Raw genomic sequence first — 20,410 nt, 5'->3', positions numbered from 1 at the left:
CAAGGATTTGGAAGGGATCCCACCAGAATTGTCTCCACACTATCCCTCTGGTTGAAGGGGCTAAGCCAGTCAGAGGCCGAGCTTACAAGCTCAACCCAAAGTATGCAGAGGCTGTTAAGTCAGAGCTCGAAAAAATGCAAGAGGCAAGGATCATTGTATCTGTGGAGCACTCTCAGTGATTATCACCCATGGTGATAGAGCCTAAGAAGCAGTCCAATAAAATCCGTGTGTGCGTAGATTACCGCGCTCTGAACAAGGTAACTATTCCAGATGGTTTCTCCACACCTTTCACTGAGCGTGTGCTAGAAGCTGTAGCAGGGCATGTATTGTACAGTTTCATGGATGGGTTCAGTGGATACAATCAGTTGGGCATCCATCCAGGTGATCGGCTTAAAACGGCCTTTGTGACTCCCTGGGGTATTTTTATCATTTCACGCTTTTCAATCAGTAAGAACCTATTTCAGCACAAAAAGAAAAGAAAAGAAGATAGACCAATTCAAGATGGCTGGTACAAGCAAGAAGGCTCGGAAGAAATCTTTGTCTCGACAGAGACCTATTGAAACACCTCGAAGTTCTACAGAGAAAGAAGATATAGAAACTTGCAGCCATGGCCTCACTGATCTATCCTCCACTGATCACAGTGATGAGAGTTACAGAGATGCTGACTGCAGCTCTACCTCTGACTTGAACTCAGAGTCTTCTAGCCAACAGGAAGATTATGTGAAAAAGAAAAAGAAGAAGGCAATCACGCAGGTGCTGAGCCATCAAATTCCCCAGCCTCCTTCTTCCGAAACTCAAACCAAATTCACTTTGAACTTCCATCTGCAGCAACCTCATCCGTCTCTTCGAGAAGTTTTATCAAAAGATCAACTACATACGCTAGGTCTGTCAGTGGGCACCGGATCTCGTTAAGTGCAAAGCAACACCGGGAGGGTGTGTAGGCCACTGGGGAGAGGGAGCACTAGAGGTAGAGAGAGAGAGAGATCGCAGGGAAAAACGCTGCAGAAGAGGGAGATCGATGGGCCTACAGAAAAGCTAGAGAGAGGATGAGCACGTCTGCAAAAACGCTAGCAGACACAGAAAATGCTAGAGAGACAGAGTGCCTAAACGCTGGAAATATGCATTGAATAACATGCCAAATAGTACAAGGAGAGGATTGCCTATATAGGGAAACTATCAGCTTGCCCTACTCAGCCAGAAAACTCCACGATCCCAATAAATGGCTAAAATGGCTAATAAATATGTAAACTCACTAAAGTGACCTGGGACACACATTTAGTAGCAGAATTGCAGAAGACTCGAGACTCTGACCCCGAGAAACCCTAGGAACGGGGGTCCCGCCTCATGCGAGCTTACCAAGTGAGCATCACATTGAAGTGCACCGCCGAGAACAGGTACGTTTGCCTCAAGTATGGCCGGGCACAGCCACAAAACAGCCCTCACTCCCTAATCTGCTCCTGGGAGATACCGGAGCTACCATCGGACAAGAAAATGAACTCTAACACCCCCTCTCAGCTCCTAGATGGGGAAGTAGTCCAAGGGAGCTTGCATGAGAGGATAATGTCGCTGTGGAACAGGTTTGGTGAAGATGTCAGCAGGGTTATCCGAAGTCGAGATGTACTCTAGTCGGATAGAGCCATCCTTGGTCTTCTCATAAGCAAAATGGTACTGAATCTCTATATGCTTGGTCCAGACTCCACGCATGAAACACCGAGTTCCTCGCAATAGAAATACAACTCTGATTGTTTGAGTACATAATGGTCGTCTGCTACGAAAAGCACATCTCCAAAAGTAGCCTCCAAATCCACACTGACTCACATGTAGCACTACAAACAGCACGGTACTGTGTCTATGGAAGACAAGGCAATTGTTGGCTGTTTCTTACTGCTCCATCAAACTGCTCCTGAGCCAAAAGAAAAGGTAAAACCTTTGGTCGACCGTCGTCAGTCTGGATCACCTTCCCAATCTGAGTCACTCCATCCTTGTAGAATGACTTGGGAATCCGAACCTCCAGCCGCGTACAGAATGCCTAATGACTTGGTCGCCTTTAAATACCGCAAGGTCCTAAGGGCCTGCTGCATATGTAACTTGGCGGGTTTCTGCATAAAAGAGTTGAGAAGAGCCACCAGGAAAGTGACATCAAATCAGGTGTTGAGTACCCCAAATGAGAGAACCAACCAACCAGTTTCCATTACTTTATTGCATCTACTAAGAGAGGAAGATCTAACTCTGACAAATTCTTATTGGGATCCATGGAAGTAGAGATAAATTTGCACTCAGTCAAACCAAATGCTTCTAGCAAATCCTAGATATACCGCTCGTGAGAGAGAAAGATGCCTCCCTCTATCTGTCAAACCTCCAATCCAAGAAAATGATGAAGCAAGTCAAGATTTGTCATCTCAAACTCCTCTGCCAAGGTTGTCATAATACTGTGGGTGTGCTCAACATAGCTACGTGTAATCACAAGATTGTCGACGTAGAGGATATTAAGTGTCACTTGCCCTCCCTCACGGTAAATGTACAAGTTTGGATCAACAGAAGATCTTTGAAAGGAGTGTCGTAGGAAAAAGGAATCAATCTTCTGGTACCATGCTCGAGGGGATTGCTTGAGGCCATAGAGGGCCTTGAGCAACCTACAAACCATGTGTGCAAAGTCCGGATCCTCGAACCCTGGAGGTTGTTCCACATAAACTTCCTTCTCTAAATTACCATGAAGGAATGCCGAAACCACATCCATCGGAAAAACCAACCACTCGAAAAAGGCAGCAAGGACAAAAACAATCCAATTGGTCGCCATACGTGCGGTTGGTGCAAAGGTCTCCTCATAGTCTACACCGGGTTTCTAAGTAAAGCCTTTGGCAACTAGTCTCGCCTTGTGCTTGTCCAGAGAATCATCAGCTTTGTACTTGGCCTTGTAGACCCATTTGACCCCAATCACTTTCCGTTTGGCAGGCCAAGGAACCAACACCCATGTGTTGTTCTTCTTGATAGAATCGAACTCTTTTTGCATGGTCAACTTCCACTTTGGTTGTGAAAGCGCCTCCTCAATTGTAAGAGGAACTCTGTCCTTGATCACCGTAGACATCAATGCATAGTTCACATGTAGTAATGGTTCAACCAACTCAACAAGTCGAAGTCACTGAGAGCATCATGTGGTACCGGCTTCACGCCATTCGAGTGGAAAGTTTGAGGTTGTTGAATCTCACAAAGTCTCCAATAGCAATTTCGGCAACTTGTTGGGCTTGCTCCCTGTGGGAGGAGCTACTAGCAAGTCAGGAGTCGTCGTAGAAGGCTTGGGAGCGGAAGCCCCTCTGAAGGCAAGGTCTCATTGAAGAAAACATCACGGCTGAAAACAATCTCCTTCTTTTCTGGATCATAGAGTTGATATCCCACTAAAAAAGAGTTGTAGCTGACAAAAAACATTCTGCGGGTCTTGGGGTCAAACTTCCCCCTCTGCTCCTTCGGTACATGGACATAGGCATCGCTCCCAAAAATCCAAAAACGGGACATATCAGGCTTCTTACCGAAGTAGGCTTCAAATGGTGTCATCTTTGTAAATGAAGAGGTTGGGGATCGGTTCATGGTGTGGACAGCATTCGCAATTACCTCAGCCCATAACGACTTAGGTAAATCTCGATGCTCCAGTATGATCCGTGCCATCTCGACCATTGTCCTATTCTTCCGCTCCACAACTCCACTCTCTGAAGGTGTATTGGTATTCACAAGATCTCACTTGATACCATGGTCCGCATAGAACTGAATAAAACCATTGGAAGTAAACTCCCCACCCCTGCTCGATCAAATGGTCCTCAACACATGATTGCTTTCCTTCTCCACAAAAGTACACCAATTCTTGAAGAGGCCAAATGCCTCGTGCTTATGCTTTAGAAAATATGCCCAAGTGAAGCAGCAAAATCATCCACCAATAACATGAAATAAAGAGCCTTGTGGAGGGAAGGGGTTTAAAGGTCGGTGTGAACCAACTCTAATACGGCAGTGGCTCGGCATGTAGTAAGCCTATAGCGTAGATAGTGTGTCGTGCTCTCTACAGTGGGTGCTCCTCAGTGCAATGTGCGTGACAATCTCACTCAAAACAGACTGAAAACAAAGGAACAATAGACAACAACTGAGCTCACAGAGACACAACAACAGCAGACCACGACATATGACTCGACTATCTCAAAGAACTGATACAGACTCTGGCGTGGCAACACACTCAACTCCAACCCAGGACTCATAGGTACAATGGGGTGTCGAGGCTCAGATGTGCAGGGATGGTGAAGACGTGCTGTGTGTATAGACTCACTACTCCTAACGACGAAGCTGGACCATAGAGCTAGAAGATGATTTGATGACCCAACAGCTACTACTCATATGTACAACCATAAAGAGCCACCAACTGCTCATAAATGTAAGCCATCTAGATCTATCCCAAATTGAGTGGTGGTGACCTGGCCACGATGCCCACTAGACCACCGTTCGTATCCCTGCTGCCACGTCACTGTCCAGCCAAGAGAGTCCATCTAGTGTGAACTAGCCTAGACCAAGTGTACTAACTGTGTGTCCTGTGAAAGTGACACTGTAGCCTGCTACAGGTTGCTCGCGCCACAAGACCACTCACCGTCTCGGTGAGAAACAACTGAAACTGCTAATCGACCGCAAAGAAACCACTACTGCACATCACTGTCATTATAAAAAACTGCCCAGTCACCCAAGAGAAAGATTAGTCGCCACACCACCCGAAGCATCAGTCTCTGAAGGTGGAGCCATCAAATCAATGGTGGGGACCTGCTGTATGTGAGCTCTCCTATCCGTATAACTGGGCCCCCTGGGAAGGGACCAACCACTTGCTACTGGGCAGATGGTAGCGCCTGTCCTGTAGTGTATTAAGGACGTCGAGTAACACAGCCATGGCGGTGTGCTCCAACAATACCGTCGCAGCGAGTAACGTTCTGCATCTGAGGGAATGGTGACGATTGAAACCCCTGAGAATACTGTTGTTGATTGTAGTACTGAACTGGAGTCTGTGGGTAAAGTCCCATAAATTGTTGAGAAGGATCCGTTGTTGCATTCTGCACTGGTGTACCTGCTCGAGTCCATCCATAACCCATACCTATCATCGTAGGCTGGGTTGCCCTATTTTCATGTAAGAGCAGTTCTCTAAATCCTTGTACCTAAGTTTGAAGGTCACTAATCACTTGAGACTTTAACTTCAAAGCCTGTCGGAGTGCGAAAATAGTAGCATCCCGATCGACGACGGCGGTCTCAGCAACTTGCAGAGATCCCTCCACAGCTGCATAGGTAGCTACGTAACGCTGGTGTGTAGCTACTAACCGCTTTGCTCCAAGCTCAATGGTGGCAATGGCTTGCCTGGATTCCTGCAGTATATCCTCAGATATGCGAAAAAGTGATGTCGAGTCCGACACCGTGGAAGGTCTTGTAACAATGTCAGGTGGGAGAGAGCTCGCAAGTGGTATTGCTAGTGACACTAGGGTGGCAAGTGGCACTGCTCGTGGTGGTGGATTGGGAGCGTGCCTCTTTGGCGGAGTAGAGACAGTGGGAGTGGTTACATCAGAACTAGGCATAGGAGAAGAAGCAACTCCCACTGGGGCTTGGGAGCTAGTCACTGTGGTAGGAGTAAAATTAGCAGTAGTAGAGAGAGGAACACACACTGTAGAAGCCACAGCTGTGACATGCATAGTGTGATCTGCAGCGCCTGAACTTACCATTGAACCAATAGCGGGTGTATGCGAGGAACGTCGAACAGGTTGCTTCACTCGAAGCTACTGGCTTTCCGAAACCGGCAGTGATATTAAAGATTCTACTGTGTCCTTCACTACCTTCACCCTCTTTTTCTTAGGCTTCCTAGGTAGATCCATTGTCTGTTTGATATCTTTTGCTTTTGCCTTAGAGCTTTTACGCCGCATATCCGCATCCACATCCATGGGACTAACAGGTATGTTAATGACACAGGCCAACATGGGAGCTACAAAGCATTGAAAGCTAGATTGCACAGATTGCACCTGAGCTCTGAATCTTTTTGCCCGCGACTGGAAGGAGGTACATAGAATTTGATGAAAGCCACACGGGATGGTGTGGATGAGGCAGTATAGGCCTTTGCAGTGCGAGAATATTGTAGGCACGTCACATCTACCCTTGCTTACTTTAGCAGCTCTGACCAAAAAGTAGTACTTGAAAATGGCCCAGAGCTTTTTATTTCTTACATGGTCAGCATGACTAGTACTAAGTAGCTCTTTGCATGCCTCAATGGTCGCATCTTTTGAAAGTTGTGAATAGGTTCTTGTAGCCGGTTTTACTGCAGGAAAGGTTGTCATCCCCAAAGCGTGACCAATGCGTGTAGCAGTCAGTGGGTGCCCTCTTACTTTGGGAAAAAGCTTGAGAACCTCATGGACCATATCCATGGGAATATCAGAAGGCAGATCAGCCTTTGCTAAAGTGGGCAATATACGTTAGCACCTGGACGGCGAGGAGATCCATCGCGATAGATACAAGATCTATTGGTTGCCCCTCACGGACTTGATCAATCTTTTCACATGTGTCAATGTCACGTGCACATCTAACCCTATGTGCATGTGGACAAGCTATCCCAGTTCTAGGGTTTAGGACAACTTAGGAAGTGTTCAGCACCTTTGTGAGCATGTGCGCAGGCTGTGCATGTCCAGGCACTTAGAGTAGTTGCATACCTCTGATTGCACAACCTAGTAGCACCCAGCATTAGCATTTTCCACTTCATGAACCAACTGTGCATTGCAGATTGGCCACACATTATTTATCATTTTATTTATTTATTTATGGCATTCTCCAAGGTCGTGGGGCTGTAGGGGAGCATGCTCGACCCAGCTTGGGATTGCTATATAAGGAGAAAAGGGAGCGCCCATTTCCAACAGAAGAGGCAGCAAAAGAAGTCACCAGACTTGTAGTGTCTCGACTCAGCAGTAGCGGTACGGAACCCACCAATGTTTTCAGCCTCGAGCACTTGGTGTTTTGCAACTTGCAGATCTGCTTGAGCGTTTTCAGTTTCCAGCATTCCCAATCGGTAAATCAGGTCAGCATTTTTCAGATTTCAACCCTCTGCACTTGCAGATTCACCCCTTAGCCTCGTAGATCTCATCTCCCACAGCAGATCCTCATCATCTCATCAGTTCAGCAAGCGTTTTTCAGAATTCAGCAAATCAGCGTTTTTGAAGCATCCTCGTCACCGTCGTCCTCACCGACACAGTATTAGTTTTCAGCCTCAGATCAGCCCTCAGTTTTCAGCCAGATCAGCCCTAGCGTTTTTGCATTTAACCCGTCCTCGTCATCGCCATCATTGTCGTCGACATTGTCTGCAAGTCCATTGCATCTAGAGCATTGTACCAGCTTTGTGCAATCTAAAGCATATACCTCTCGTCATAGAGAGGGGGGCCCTTGGAGGGGGGTTTGATAACCCATCTCGTGTCGTATTCTCTCTCTCTCTCTCTCTCTCTCTCTCTCTCTCTCTCTCTCTCTCTCTCTCTCTCAGCACTTTCATCACTTTCATTCACAATAGCATTTACTTTGTTTGTGGTCATTGCACTTGCACTCTCTCTCTAAGAAGAACGGAAGGCTCTCCCTTCCGTAAGTAAAAGGAACCCTTGAGCAATGTTCGAAGCACTCATCATGAGCACCATCAACATTCACTTCCACTGCACCTTACATCGGTATCAAAGCTCTTTGGTAGTGGTCTGTATCACTCAAGGAAAGAACCACATAATTTTTTTTTTTGCTTGTAGCGGTCGCACGTAACCCAAGTCCACTTGGGCGTGTCGATTCATCGTGTTTTTGAAGAGTGGCAGGTAACCCAAGAAAGAAGGGCTTGTCCAGCCTCCCCTTGTTCCTCTTTTCACTCATTGAGAGGGGATCGTGCACTAAGCGGTCGGCCAATCGACGTGAGGTGGGAAAAAACAACTTTGGTGTGAGCGCAAGGCCGCCACGGGGTGCGCTCGCAGTGAAGAGTTGAGCTCGGGTAAGAGAAAAGCCTTCTCAAACACTGATTGCAAGCTAAGAACTTGAGTCTTTCAAAACCTAAGTACCTCAAGATCCCAAGTACCCAAGATCTCAACGTATGGTCGTGACTCCAAGTGGAATGGATACTCTGCACTTGACAACGTACAATTTCTTCCCTTGACAGGTTTGGACAGCTTGATGAAAGTTAGGTGTAAATGTACGGATCGCACGTTTAGGGTGAGGTTGAACCAATCAGCAGGTCTGAGGCAGACCATGTATAGGGCTCTGGCTCTCTCTCTCTCTCTCTCTCTCTCTCTCTCTCTCTCTCTCTCTCTCTCTCTCTCGCAAGCACAACCCTAGCTTACAAGTAGGGCCCGTGCTTGAAGGACGAAAATGCGAGCCGGCTTGCTCGGCTCAAAATCCCTTACCGCTGAAGAGAAATCTGTTGCAAGTTCGTGATAAGCAAAAGAACCTTCATTGCTATAGTGCGGACACTGGCAAGCAAGCAAAACAGTGAGCGATAGGGGCAACGAGAGCAAGCACGAAAAGGGTTGCAAAACTCGACTGAACACCAGTGAGGCAATGTGGAGTGCGCCTTGGTGGAGGGAGGGGGCAACCAGCGGGCCAATTGTAAGGAAAATACATATGGAAAATAACCAACTAGGCTGCATAAAGAGGGGGGCGAGAAGAGAATGGCTGAGGTGGTGGGTTGCAGAACTGAACGTGAGGGTGGGATGTAGCAATTAGGGTTTGTGCAGGATGGGTATGCCTCTCTCTCTTTCTTTCTCTCCCTCTCTCTCAGACACACACAAGCACACACTTTTTTTTTGTAGCTCTGTTTTGATTAATTTACCTGTGGGAACCTCAAGGCGAGGAAAACCCACCAAAAAAGATCATATACGAAGGGAAGAACACTGAAGTGCTCTGCGTTACAAAAGCGCCAAAAGAAAACATAGAAGAGTTGCAAGATTTCGAGGGATATGTCCCCAATGTCAAAGGCAAAATGTAACGATTGCCTTAGCGAAAACTTGAACGATGGAAAAGGATCTGCATCATGCTGATGAAACATGCGGAGATTGCGGCGGTGCCACAAGGACCATAGCGATGAAAATCTGACCCATGCGAAGAAAACGGCAAATTGTTGGAGGGAATTCGGAAGAATGCATACACAAACACTAAACCACAGTTAAAACCTCAGGCTCACTGCTGCTGCCCGCACAACCCCCCCCCCCCATCCCCGCGCCATCGCCGCTCAACCCCCCCCTCTCCCCTCGCCATCGCTGTGCCCCATCCCCTGCTGCCCTCGCGTAGCACCTCCACCCACTCTCCTGCACGCAGCCCCCCTACCCACCCTGCCCTGCCCGCTGCCACACACGCTGCCCACTGCCCGCTTCCCATTGCCAGCCCTCCCCCTCACGCTGCCCGTCGCCAGCCCATTTCGCCGCCCAACGCTAGCTCCACCCGCTGCCTGTCTGTCCCCAGCCGCTGCCTTGTCCGCCTGCCCTTTGCCTCGCCCGCCCACCTACACACTATCTTTTTCCATTGCCCCGTCCGCCTGCATTTCACCTTCTCTTGCTTGTCGGGCCTCGCCAGCACCCTTGACGGATTCGGTCCAGCAGAAGTTTCCCCCGTCGTCGACGTTTCTCCGCCCTTTCCTCACAGCAATAGACACAGATGGAGGCTCAAGCTCTGCCACAAAGGAACTTCAATGAAGTCCCCTCGCCCGACCCCGCTGAGCCCACCATTCGACTTGCTCTTTCACCGACAGATCCAGCGAGCCTAGCCGCAGAGGTGGAACGCCTGCAGGCGACCTCCGTGATTTGCAAGATTCTTGGCACCAGACTTAGCAGAGGAGAGCTGCGTGATCTTCTCCAGGCCCGCCTTCTCATAGAGGTGGGCAAGACCTTGGACGTGCAGTTCCTTGGACGCCGCTACTATCAGATAGAGTTTGAGACCTCCGAGATGGCATCCAAGGTCATCGCGATAAGCCCCTTGACCATCCGAGCAGTTTGAGCCCACTTTCGACAGTGGAGACATGGTTTTGACCCAGCCTCAGATGTTCTAGTAGAGGAGGCAGACCTTTCCAACTCCATCTGCTTTCCTGGTTTGAGGAGGGAGTGCTTACCACTTTTGTCCAGGATAGGCTCAGAGATTGGGACTGTCATGGAGACACCTCGCACGGCAGCATCAGTTGCTGCCAAGGCGGCTGGCATTCCCTCAGTAAGTGTTTTGGTTAGGGACACCCACACTCTCCCCAAGGTTATCCTACTTCCTCGGGTGAGTGGGGGTTCGTTCAGACAGAGCGTGGAGTATTCGGACCTCCCAAATCAGTGTTTCATTTGTCGACAGATGGGCCATCTTGCGAAGGCCTGTCCACGGAGGAGACCTCGACCTACACCACAAGCCCGGCCCCAACCCTCAAGGGCTGGCCAGTAGCAACCAGCAGGCAGAGTCATAGAGTATGCAGGCAGAGCCATCCTCCGAGCCAGGGGCTCAAGCAGAGGAGGGCTGGCAGCAGAGGAGGGCTGGCAGCAGGCTCGTGGTCGACGTCGGCAGGGGTCTCCGCGCCAGCCTGGCACTCAAAGTGGTCCTCAGGCTCTTGTCCAGCAACAGTGGGTTTCCACGGGGAACTGATTTCACCCTCTTCAGCAGGACGAGGTCCCTGCTCCAGTCTCCACTTCAACCTCACCCTCGACAGCCCCTCCTCCCCCTCAGTTCCCCCCTTCTTCTTCCCCCCCCCCCACTCCCCCTTCTCCCTCTGCCTCTCCATCTCCCCCCCATACCTTTGCCGACCCCCCTCGCCTACCCTCTCCCCCTGCTCCTCCCGCTCCCTCACCTCCTCCCGCTCCAGTCCCGCAGCCGTCCGAGGGGACAGGGCCTTCCTCGGCTACTAGGAGATCTCTTTGCAACGCCTTTTCCACGAGTCGCTTAGCGAGAGAGGGACAGCCTTTCTTGCGACCCCCTCTTCTGATGCAGACGTCTCCCTTTGCAACAGTTCCTCCAAGTCTGACGAGCTTCGACATTCGTCGCCGTTGGGATTTTTTTTCCTACGACTTTACACGTTTTCTCGGCGACCCCCTCACCAGACCTTGACACTGCCTGCTTCAGAGTTCATGTACTTTTCTTTGCAGCTAGGCTAATAGAGGCATTGGACTCAGTGGTTGGCTTCTCTTTTCCCCTATGCGGCAAGGACCGGGTTGAGTGGACTATAGACTCAATGTTGGAGTGGCTACAGACACACACCCTAGAGTTCTCTCACCACATGGGAGACCTAGGGAGTACAGACTTGCTTCAGATTCTTTGGCCATTGGCCAAGTTTGTTGTGACACCTCTAGACACAGCAAGATGTAGACACATTGTGGTTCACTTTTTTGCTGACACACAGAGCCTGCCATGCTATGTACACATACATGAGGACTCCCGGACAGAGGAGGTTGCTTTACGCACGGCTCAGTCTACTTGGGCTTGGGCTAGACACTCTCTACAGTCACGCCTATCTCAAGGATGCTCGGATGCGGATTACTCCCCATCCAAGCCTGCCTCGAAGATAGCACAGTTAGCTGTTGCGGCAACATCAATTCTCTCTTGCTCCCCATGAGGATCGTCTCATGGAACATACAGGGACTAGGTGGGCCGCAGTTTTAGCGTCAGAGGGGCCGACTGCGTCAGGAGCTTCAGCGATGCCTTGTGGGAGGAGAAATTGACCTTCTTATGCTACAGGAGCACCATCTGTGTGAGAACCGCATTAGACATTGTGGTCAGCTTTTGCGTGGACGATCTGAGACTTTTTGGTCAGCTGCATTTGGACCTGGAGGCATCCAGGGCGGGGGATGTATGACTATTGCGGACTCTTTACAGTAGACCATTGTTGGCAGAGGGATTATTGTGCCAGGCAGGGCTCAATGGATCACTATGCAGGTTCAGGGTTGTCTCGTGGGCTTCCTGAACATCTATGTGCCCAATGTGGCGAGTGCACTTGCAGAGTTTTGGTCTCAGATTGTTGAGTCTCTGCCGCAGGCAGAGCAATGGTGTGTAGGGGGTGACTTCAACATGTTAGAGGAACCCTTGGACAGGATTGGTGGTAGCCATACTACTATGCATGAAGTTGAGCTGGCAGCTTAAGAGAGGTTTTGTTTGACTCTGCGGGTTTCAGATGTCTGGAAGCATTATAGTTTTGTGAGGCCCCCAGACAATCTGGCTTTCTCCCGTTCAGACAACAGAGTGGGAGGCGTGAATCTATCTCGGATAGATCGCTTCTACACTAGTGACCACTTCTGTGACTTGGGTGGGACAGTTGGCATTCTAGCAGGGACTTCCTTTTCGGACCATGCTCCAGTGATCCTTACAGTGACTGATAGGTGGAGGAGTGGGAGCACGTTGCTTCGCATCCCAGAGAGGGTCTTCTTGGACTCCGCGCTTAGAGAGCGAGTGGAGGCTCTTTGGACAGAGAGCGCAGACATGCAGGATTATCCTGTTGACAGAGTGGCCTCAAGACTTGCTCAGCTTAGTCGACTCTTTCTTCAGGAGTCTTCGGCTCGCCTGGCTACAACGAGAGAGGGGGGAGCAGCGTCTCCGACGGGGCGTTGCTTCCTTATAGAGGATGCAAGGGCAGCATCCAGACAGTCCTTGGTTCGAGGAGCAGTTACAGCAAGCTCGCCAAGAGCTTGTCAGCACAAAGGAGAGGCGCCATGAGTTTGCTTTCCATCAACAGGAATCTCAATGGACCTAGGTGGGTGACAGAGTGGTAGGCGCTTTCTTTGAGGCAGTGGGACCTCGGCATACGCATGCTAAGGTCAGTCAATTGAGGAGGCCCGACGGGTCAGTTGCTTCAGAGCCAAAGGACATGCGTGCAGTTGCCACTGACATCTACCATGATTTATTGTCTGCAGAGTCTCAGTGAGAGTGTCAGGATGCATGCAGAGAGCAGGTGTGGGCACAGATGCCTTGTCTTGTGACTGAGGAGATGCGCCAAAGGCTTTAGCTGCCTCTTCAGCTAGAGGAGCTACACGGCTCTGAGAGCACTTCCCCGTGGTAGCTGTTCAGGTAAGGATGGCTTGTCTCCCAGATTTTTCTTGGAGTACTGGGACTTGCTTGGCTCAGATCTATGTAGTGCTTTTCAGTACATCCTACACACAGGAGAGATGCCTGACAACATGAGTGAGGGCCTGATCTACCTCATTCCCAAGGAGGGTGGCTCCCTGGTGAGATTCGACAGTGGCGCCCCATCACCATCTCAACTCAGCCTACAAAATTCTTGCCAAGGCTCTGAGTTTGAGGATTCAGCCACTTCTAGAGAGCATTATACATGGGACTCAGACAGGTTTTGTCAAGAAGCGTAGTATCCTTGACAACATCTTTACTTTTTGGGAGGCTTCTGCCCTCGCGCGGCTCCGTGGTGAGGATCTGGTGATCCTTCTTCTCGATTTTGAGAAGGCCTACGACAGAGTTGACTAGGAACTTTTTGGAGGGCACTCTACACAGGATGGGCTTCTCAGATGCTTGGATCAGAGGGATGTCAGCCTTGTATAGACGGGCACAGTCAGGTACTTTTGTCAGGAGGTAGAGGTGATCGATTCATGCTCACACGTTCGGTCAGACAGGGCTGCCCTCTTGCCCCCTTCCTCTTTCTACTCTATGCTGAGGCGATTAGCAGGTTTTTGGTTTCACAGCAGGTTGGTTTACGTGGCTTAGTGCTCCCTATTCAGGGAGATGAGCTACTAGATGTTGAGTTTGCAGACGAGTCAGCCTTGTACTTGGATGGCCAAGAGGCCAACCTTCACAGGTATGAGCAGGCTCTTGAGACTTTCTGTTGTGCATCTAGCGCATTGATCAACTGGAGAAAGGCAGTGGCTTTCTCGGTTGGTAGTGCTCCTACGCCTGTTTGGATGCCAGGTGAGGGTTTCAAGTCGATTCCCAATTCGGTACTTGGGCTGTCAGGTTGGTTTGGACTTGTCTCCCGAGCAGCAGATTGCTCCCCTCCTCCTGTCTATCAGGAGGAAGTTGTTACATTGGAGCTCCGTACGACTTTCTCTGGCAGGCAGAGTTGTAGTGGCCAAACAGGTGTTGTTGGCTACTATGTGGTACATCACTTCTTGTTGGGTCTTCTCGAGTTCTTGTATCAGCCAGGTAGAGAGGATGATTAGGAACTTCCTTTGGTCAGGGCGTGACACTCAAATAGCCCGGGCCAAAGTGGCATGGCAAGTCATCACTCTTCCTTGTTCTCAGGGAGGATTGGGGATCATAGACCCAGCACAGTAGAGCAGAGCCCTTGTTGGGAAGTTTATCGTCAGAGGACTTCTTCCAGGTGAGGAGCCCTGGAAGGAGTTCTTGCTTCATCGACTTAGTGCTACGGTGCCTCACGCTGGAGGCCCCTGGCGACCCTCGACTAGATGGATTTTCACGGAGATGCGCAGAGTTGGCTTGAGCAGGAGATGTGAGCAGGCTCTTGAGACTTTCTGTTGTGCATCTGGCGCATTGATCAACTGGAGAAAGACAGTGGCTTTCTCGGTTGGTAGTGCTCTTACGCCTGTTTGGATGCCAGGTGAGGGTTTCAGGTGGATTACCCTAGGGACTCCAGTTCGGTACTTGGGCTGTCAGGTTGGTTTGGACTTGTCTCCTGAGCAACAGATTGCTCCCCTCCTCCTGTCTATCAAGAGGAAGTTGTTACATTGGAGCTCCGCATGGCTTTCTCTGGCAAACAGAGTAATAGTGGCCAACCAGGTGTTGTTGGCTACTATGAGGGACATCACTTCTTGTTGGGTCTTCTCGAGTTCTTGTATCAGCCAGGTAGAGAGGATGATCAGGAACTTCCTTTGGTCAGGGCGTGACACTCAGATAGCCCGGGCCAAAGTGGCATGGCAAGTCATCACTCTTCCTTGTTCTCAGGGAGGGTTCGGATCATAGACCCAGCACAACAGAGCAGAGCCCTTCTTGGGAAGTTTATCGTCAGAGGACTTCTTCCAGGTGAGGAGCCCTGGAAGGAGTTCTTGCTTCAGCGGCTTAGTGCTAGGGTGCCTCAGGTTGGAGGCCCCTGGCGACCCTCGACTAGATGGATTTTCACAGAGATGTGCAGAGTTGGCTTGAGCAGGAGACTGGAGGACCGCTTTGCTATTGTGAGTCTGCTCCGATATCGGGAGCAAGTGCGGAGAGGCCTAGAGCAGCATCAGCCTACTTGCACGGAGGAGCATCTGAGACAGCCCCTTGTTTGGAACCCTGTGGTTAGCACTCAGAGAGGCCACTTGGTTGGTAGTCGGCCTCATGTTTCCTGGGGTCCCATGGCAGAGGGTCCAGCACACTCTTTAGGTGACTGGTTTTAGTTTTTAGGCTTGTCAGAGGAGCTTCAGGGCATTCAGCTACAGGGCATGAGAGAGGTGCAGAGCATGTGTTAGGACATCTCAGAGGCAGTACCAGCTGAGTGGCACACACCTCTCGAGTCAGCAACGCCCAGATAGATGGGAGCCTTCACGCGACTGGAGGTTTTCATCTCAGTTCGGGCTTGCTCAGAGACTGTACCCTCCCTGTTTTTCGAGCTACAAGGTGAGGGACGTTTACACAGAGTTGCAGTAGAGGCTCCACAGGTCGCAGAGTGCTGTTTTCAAAGGATCCGAGTGGTGGGCATCTGTGGGAGGACTTGTGTCATAGATCCCGACCCAGCAGCTCTTGAGACTGGCCACTGGAGACTGTGGGCTTGGGAGAGTTGTCCATTGGCAAGAGTACAGTGGGATCCTGGAGAGTGACTGTGGAGGGACCCTTTCTCCTCAGCAGATCCATCCAGGTGTCCCTTTCTTTCGGTACACTGTTCGACTGGGACGTCACATACTGGCAGCACAGGGAGAGGCTCGTCCTGCTGCAGCACCTCATTGGCAGGAAGAGGGTCTCACAGCTGAGTTCTTGGCAGATTTTTGGGAGAGGTTGTGGGACTTCAGATAGCCGAGGCGAGTCACTTTGTTCCAAGGTCTGGTAGCACACCGAGCTACAGCAGTCGGGAGTTGGCTTGTACATAGTGGTCTCTCGGCCGCATGTGCAGCTTGTGACCACCTTATGGAGAGTCAGCGTTACTATCTTTGGGACTGTCCTTTGGCACAGCAGGTGTGGCTTCGAGTTCTTCGACTGATGCCAGCTCTTTCCACCACCCAGCAGTACACATGGGGAGCAACTGCTTGGTCCACTCACGGGCCCGGCACTTCAGTTTAAGCTATCCTCCACCAACAGGATGATAGTGATGCAGGGGGGTCGACCTACACTCCAGCCTGCTACAGAGCTTCCTCCACAAGAGTGGTGCAGTGAGAGAGAGGAGTGTTGGGAGCTCATCGGCGGCCTGACACTCTGGTTCATCTGGCGGGCCCGTTGCTTCCGCATCTTCGAGGCTCGCCCTGTACCACCAATAGAGACTGTCGGGATCTTTGTGTCACGTGACACATCCAACCCTATGTGTCCATGGACAAGCTACAGTACGACAAGGGTTCAATCAGTCCAGTCAGTCTAGATTAGCAAGTGTTTTGGCACTTTTGTGAGTCTGTTCGCAGACCGTGCATGCCCAGGCACTTAGTATAGATGCACATCCTCTGGTTGCACACGGCATGATCATAAGCATTCCCATCAGAATCCTTCAGGGGAATTTTCCAATGGATTTAGCCTATTTTCCTTATTTTTGACATTTTTCGCTTATTATTTTTAAGTGACTTTTGTTGGAAAGTAGGTAGGGGAAATTTGCTAAGTTTGTATAAGTAGAAACCTAGTGCTAGCACTTTCTAGCAGAAGACGCAACAGGAGCACACTCTCAACAAGCAACTTCTCAGCAGAACCCCCAAGAGGCCTAGCGTTTTTGCTCCACAGCATCAACCTAGCGTTTTGGACCAGATCAGCCAGCGTTTTTGGATCTTGCAGATTCCTAGCGATAGCAAGAAGCAGATCAGCCTAGCGTTTTGCATTTGCAGAACATCCGGCGACCGCAGAACCATTTTCAGCCCTAGCGTTTTTTATTTGCAGATCAGCCCCAACGTTTTGCAGATTCACCGCGACGGAACATCAAGAACCATCAGCGTTTTCAGTTTTCAGCCCTTAGACACCACAGATCAAGTCCCAAACCTCGCAGATCTCACCTTCCCGCAGCAATTCCTCGCCGCACAGTCAGTTTCCGTAAGGTTTACAGTTTCAGCCCGGAAAACGCAGATGCAGATGCGTTTTCAGCGCGTCGTCGTCGCATCGTTGCCATCGACATCGTCACCGACATAGAGTCAGAATTCAGCAGATAGAAGATTTGCAGATTTCAGCCCGTCTCGTTGTCGTCGACATCGTCGGCAAGTCCAAGCATTGTAGAGATTTGTGCAATCATAAGTAGACCGCTCTCACCATAGAGAGTGGGGCCTTCGGAGGAGGGTTTTACGTCTCTGGTGTCGTATTCTCTTCTCTATCTCTTAGTCTCATACACTCCATTCACAGTGTCCATTCACTTTGTTTGTGTCCATTGCACTCTCTCACTAAAGGAACGGAAGGCTCCCCCTTCCGTAAGTAAAAGGAACCTTGAGCACAATTCGGAGCACTCATCTTGAGCAAAGTTCAAACATTCATTCCGCTGCACCTTACACTTTGGCTAGAGCTGATCCATATTCTTAGAGGACAGTTCGAGTGACTCCAGGGTAGCTCTGACCACATGCAAGAGCGCAAGAGGCTTTCCTTCGACTTTGTCGTCCCGGGCCTTTCTTCACTATGGTCCAGGGTGTGCTCAGATGGCACTACCATCCACTTTTGTGGCTCTTCCCTCCTCTCATCTCTTGATTTAGCCTCATTGTACATATGTTGTTTTTTCATTGGGAGAGTCTCCCCATCATGATTGTTGTAGCCCTCTCTTTCAGAGGTGGTTGTAGCCCTATGGGCAGTTTTCATTAACTAATAGAAGGATCTTTTTCTCCAAAAAAAACAAAAACACAAAACCACAGAAACTTCATCGAGCGCTCGCTGAAGCCCGTCGCCCTCGCCAAGCAACTACGCCATCACCTTCACCTCCCCCCCTCCCCCCTTCTGCAGAACGCCATCACGTCTCCCCCCTCCGCCAGGTGCTTCCCCTATTGCTGCTGTGACGAGCAGAGAGAGAGTGTTAGAGAATCAACAGCAACGTGACTTCGACAGCCCCTTTCCTCTTCATCGACGTCTTTCCACCTTCATTCCGGCTTCACACTCTGATGGAGGCTCCTCCCACTCTGCCTCAGAGGGACTCACATGCAGCCCCCTTGACCGCCCCCGAGGACACCCCCATCAGGCTTTCTCTTTCACCAGAAGCGGAAGCGAGCTTAGTAGCAGAGGTAGAGAGACTCCAGGCCACCTCTTTGATCTGCCGCATTGTTGGCACCCATCCCAGTCATGGTGAGCTTTGAGACTTACTACAAGCCCGCCTACTTGCAGATATGGGTAAGATTCAGGATATCAAGCTACTGGGACGCGGACACTACCAGATCGAGTTTGAGACAGCACAGAGTGTCTCACAGGTCATTGGGATGAGCCCCTTGGATATACGCGGAGATCAAGCCTTCTTTAGCCAGTGGCATCACGGTTTTGGTCCGGTAGAGGCGACAGAGAGGGCTGAGCGTCTTTTCCCAGTGAGAGTGTGCTTCCCGAGTCTCCGTCGGAAGTACTTGCCCCTACTTTCCTAGATTGGCTCTCTAGTGGGGTCGGTCCTGGAGACAGCACGTACAGTAGGATCAGTTGTTGCCAGAGCAGTTGGTATGCCTTCAGTCAGAGTTCTGATATCAGATGTCTCTTGCTTGCCAAAGGTAGTTCAACTACCTAAGGTTGGCAAGGGATGGTTTGATCAGTGAGTAGAGTATTCGGGGCTCCCGAACTAGTGCTTTATCTGTCCACAGGTTGGCCACTTGGCCAAAGCCTGTTCTCGTCGGAGACCTCGGGCTCCACCACCGACACAGACACAGATCGGCGGCTGGAGCTTCGACGACACAGCTAGCCACCGGAGCCACATCTCGGTTGGCTGCAAAGAGGCCTCCCCTACTTGTTGCTACATTAGAGTGGCAGCAGGTGCAGGGATGCCATCGAGGGAGCCAGCCTGACCAGCCGATCCAGCGGCAGGGTGCCGATGCAGAACCAGTTTGAGGTTTTACATACAGAGAGCTCAGGAGAGCAGCCTATGGATCAGGAGATGGCAGCACCTCTCCCCACTTCTCTACCCCCTCCTCCACCGCCTTCTGCCCCGTCCATCATGCCCACAGTGCATGAGCAGTCGGTTTTATCTCCCCCTCGTGGAGATAACGGCCCGCCTCTGCAATACTCGCCTTTGCCTCGTCCCGCCTCTCCACCTCCCATTGCAGCACCAGCTGCTCCCTCTCCACACCTCGCCCCCGCTGCCATTTCCTCGCCTTTCTCTTTGCTTTCTACAGAGGAGCCACCACTTTCTTGGCACTCTCCAACAGTGCGACGCTCACTGAGTAGAGATTTTGCTCGTGGGCCAGTGGAGAGAGCTACGATGCCGATTAGAGCTTCACGCATGTCAGTGATACGGAGTCGGCTACTCAGCTTTGATTCGAGCCACAGGACTGCATCGTTTGACTACTCTTTCACGCGCTTGTTTGGTACTGAGGAGACACATGAGCCGGCACCTGTGCAGGGCCACGTGGTTATCCTCCCAGTGCGGGGAGAGGAGGCACTCGATTCCTTAGTAGCCTTCTCCTTCCCGTTGTGTGGAGCGAGTAATAGAGAGTGGTCCATGGACTTGGCATCAGAGTGTCTGCACACACAGGCTATAGAGTTCTCTCATCACTTGGGAGACCTGGATGTGACAGATATGCTTGCGTATCCTCCCAACGCGGGGAGAGGAGGCACTGAATTTCTCAGTAGCCTTCTCCTTCTCGTTGTGTGGAGCGAGTAATAGAGAGTGGTCCATGGACTTGGCATCAGAGTTCCTCCAAACACAGGCTATAGAGTTCTCTCAACACTTGGGAGACCTGGATGTGTCAGATATGCTTGCCCATTTTTGGGAGCTCGCCCATTACACAATTACAGGCAGGACTGATGCTTGTGGGGTCAGACACTTGGTGATTCGCATTGTAGCAAACCTCACGAGGCCCCCACTCTATGTATGCATTCATGAAGATGAGATTGTGGAGGCATCAGCCTTAGCTATGGCATATACCCACTGGGGGATGGTGCGCAGTGTGCGGCGCTCAGGGGGTCAGATCCGCAGTCGCTCGGATGGAGATTATTCTCGCTCCAAACCGATTGCGAAGGCTCGCTGGAATGCTAACGCAGCTACTTCATATATTGGCAGACCATGAGGATCATCTCGTGGAATGTGCAGGGTCTTGGAGGCTCCCAGTATCTTCGTTATAGAGGCATGCTTCGTCACGAGATTCAGTGATGCTTGGTAGGCGGTTCCATTGATATCTTGATGCTACAAGAGCACCATCTGAGTGAGAGC

General features: G+C 50.7%; 1 protein-coding gene across 2 annotated transcripts in view; it reads right to left on the bottom strand.

Moving 5' to 3' along the window:
* LOC147458133 (uncharacterized) overlaps positions 1–20,410 on the bottom strand; it is a 65,183-nt gene that overhangs the window by 31,264 nt on the left and 13,509 nt on the right. The gene's annotated exons all lie outside the window — the stretch shown is intronic.

Source organism: Adiantum capillus-veneris, chromosome 5, assembly GCF_014529385.1.
Source record: "Adiantum capillus-veneris isolate H3 chromosome 5, ASM1452938v2, whole genome shotgun sequence".
In the NCBI taxonomy this organism is placed as follows: Eukaryota; Viridiplantae; Streptophyta; class Polypodiopsida; order Polypodiales; family Pteridaceae; genus Adiantum; species Adiantum capillus-veneris.
This window is presented reverse-complemented; position numbering and strand designations above follow the sequence as displayed.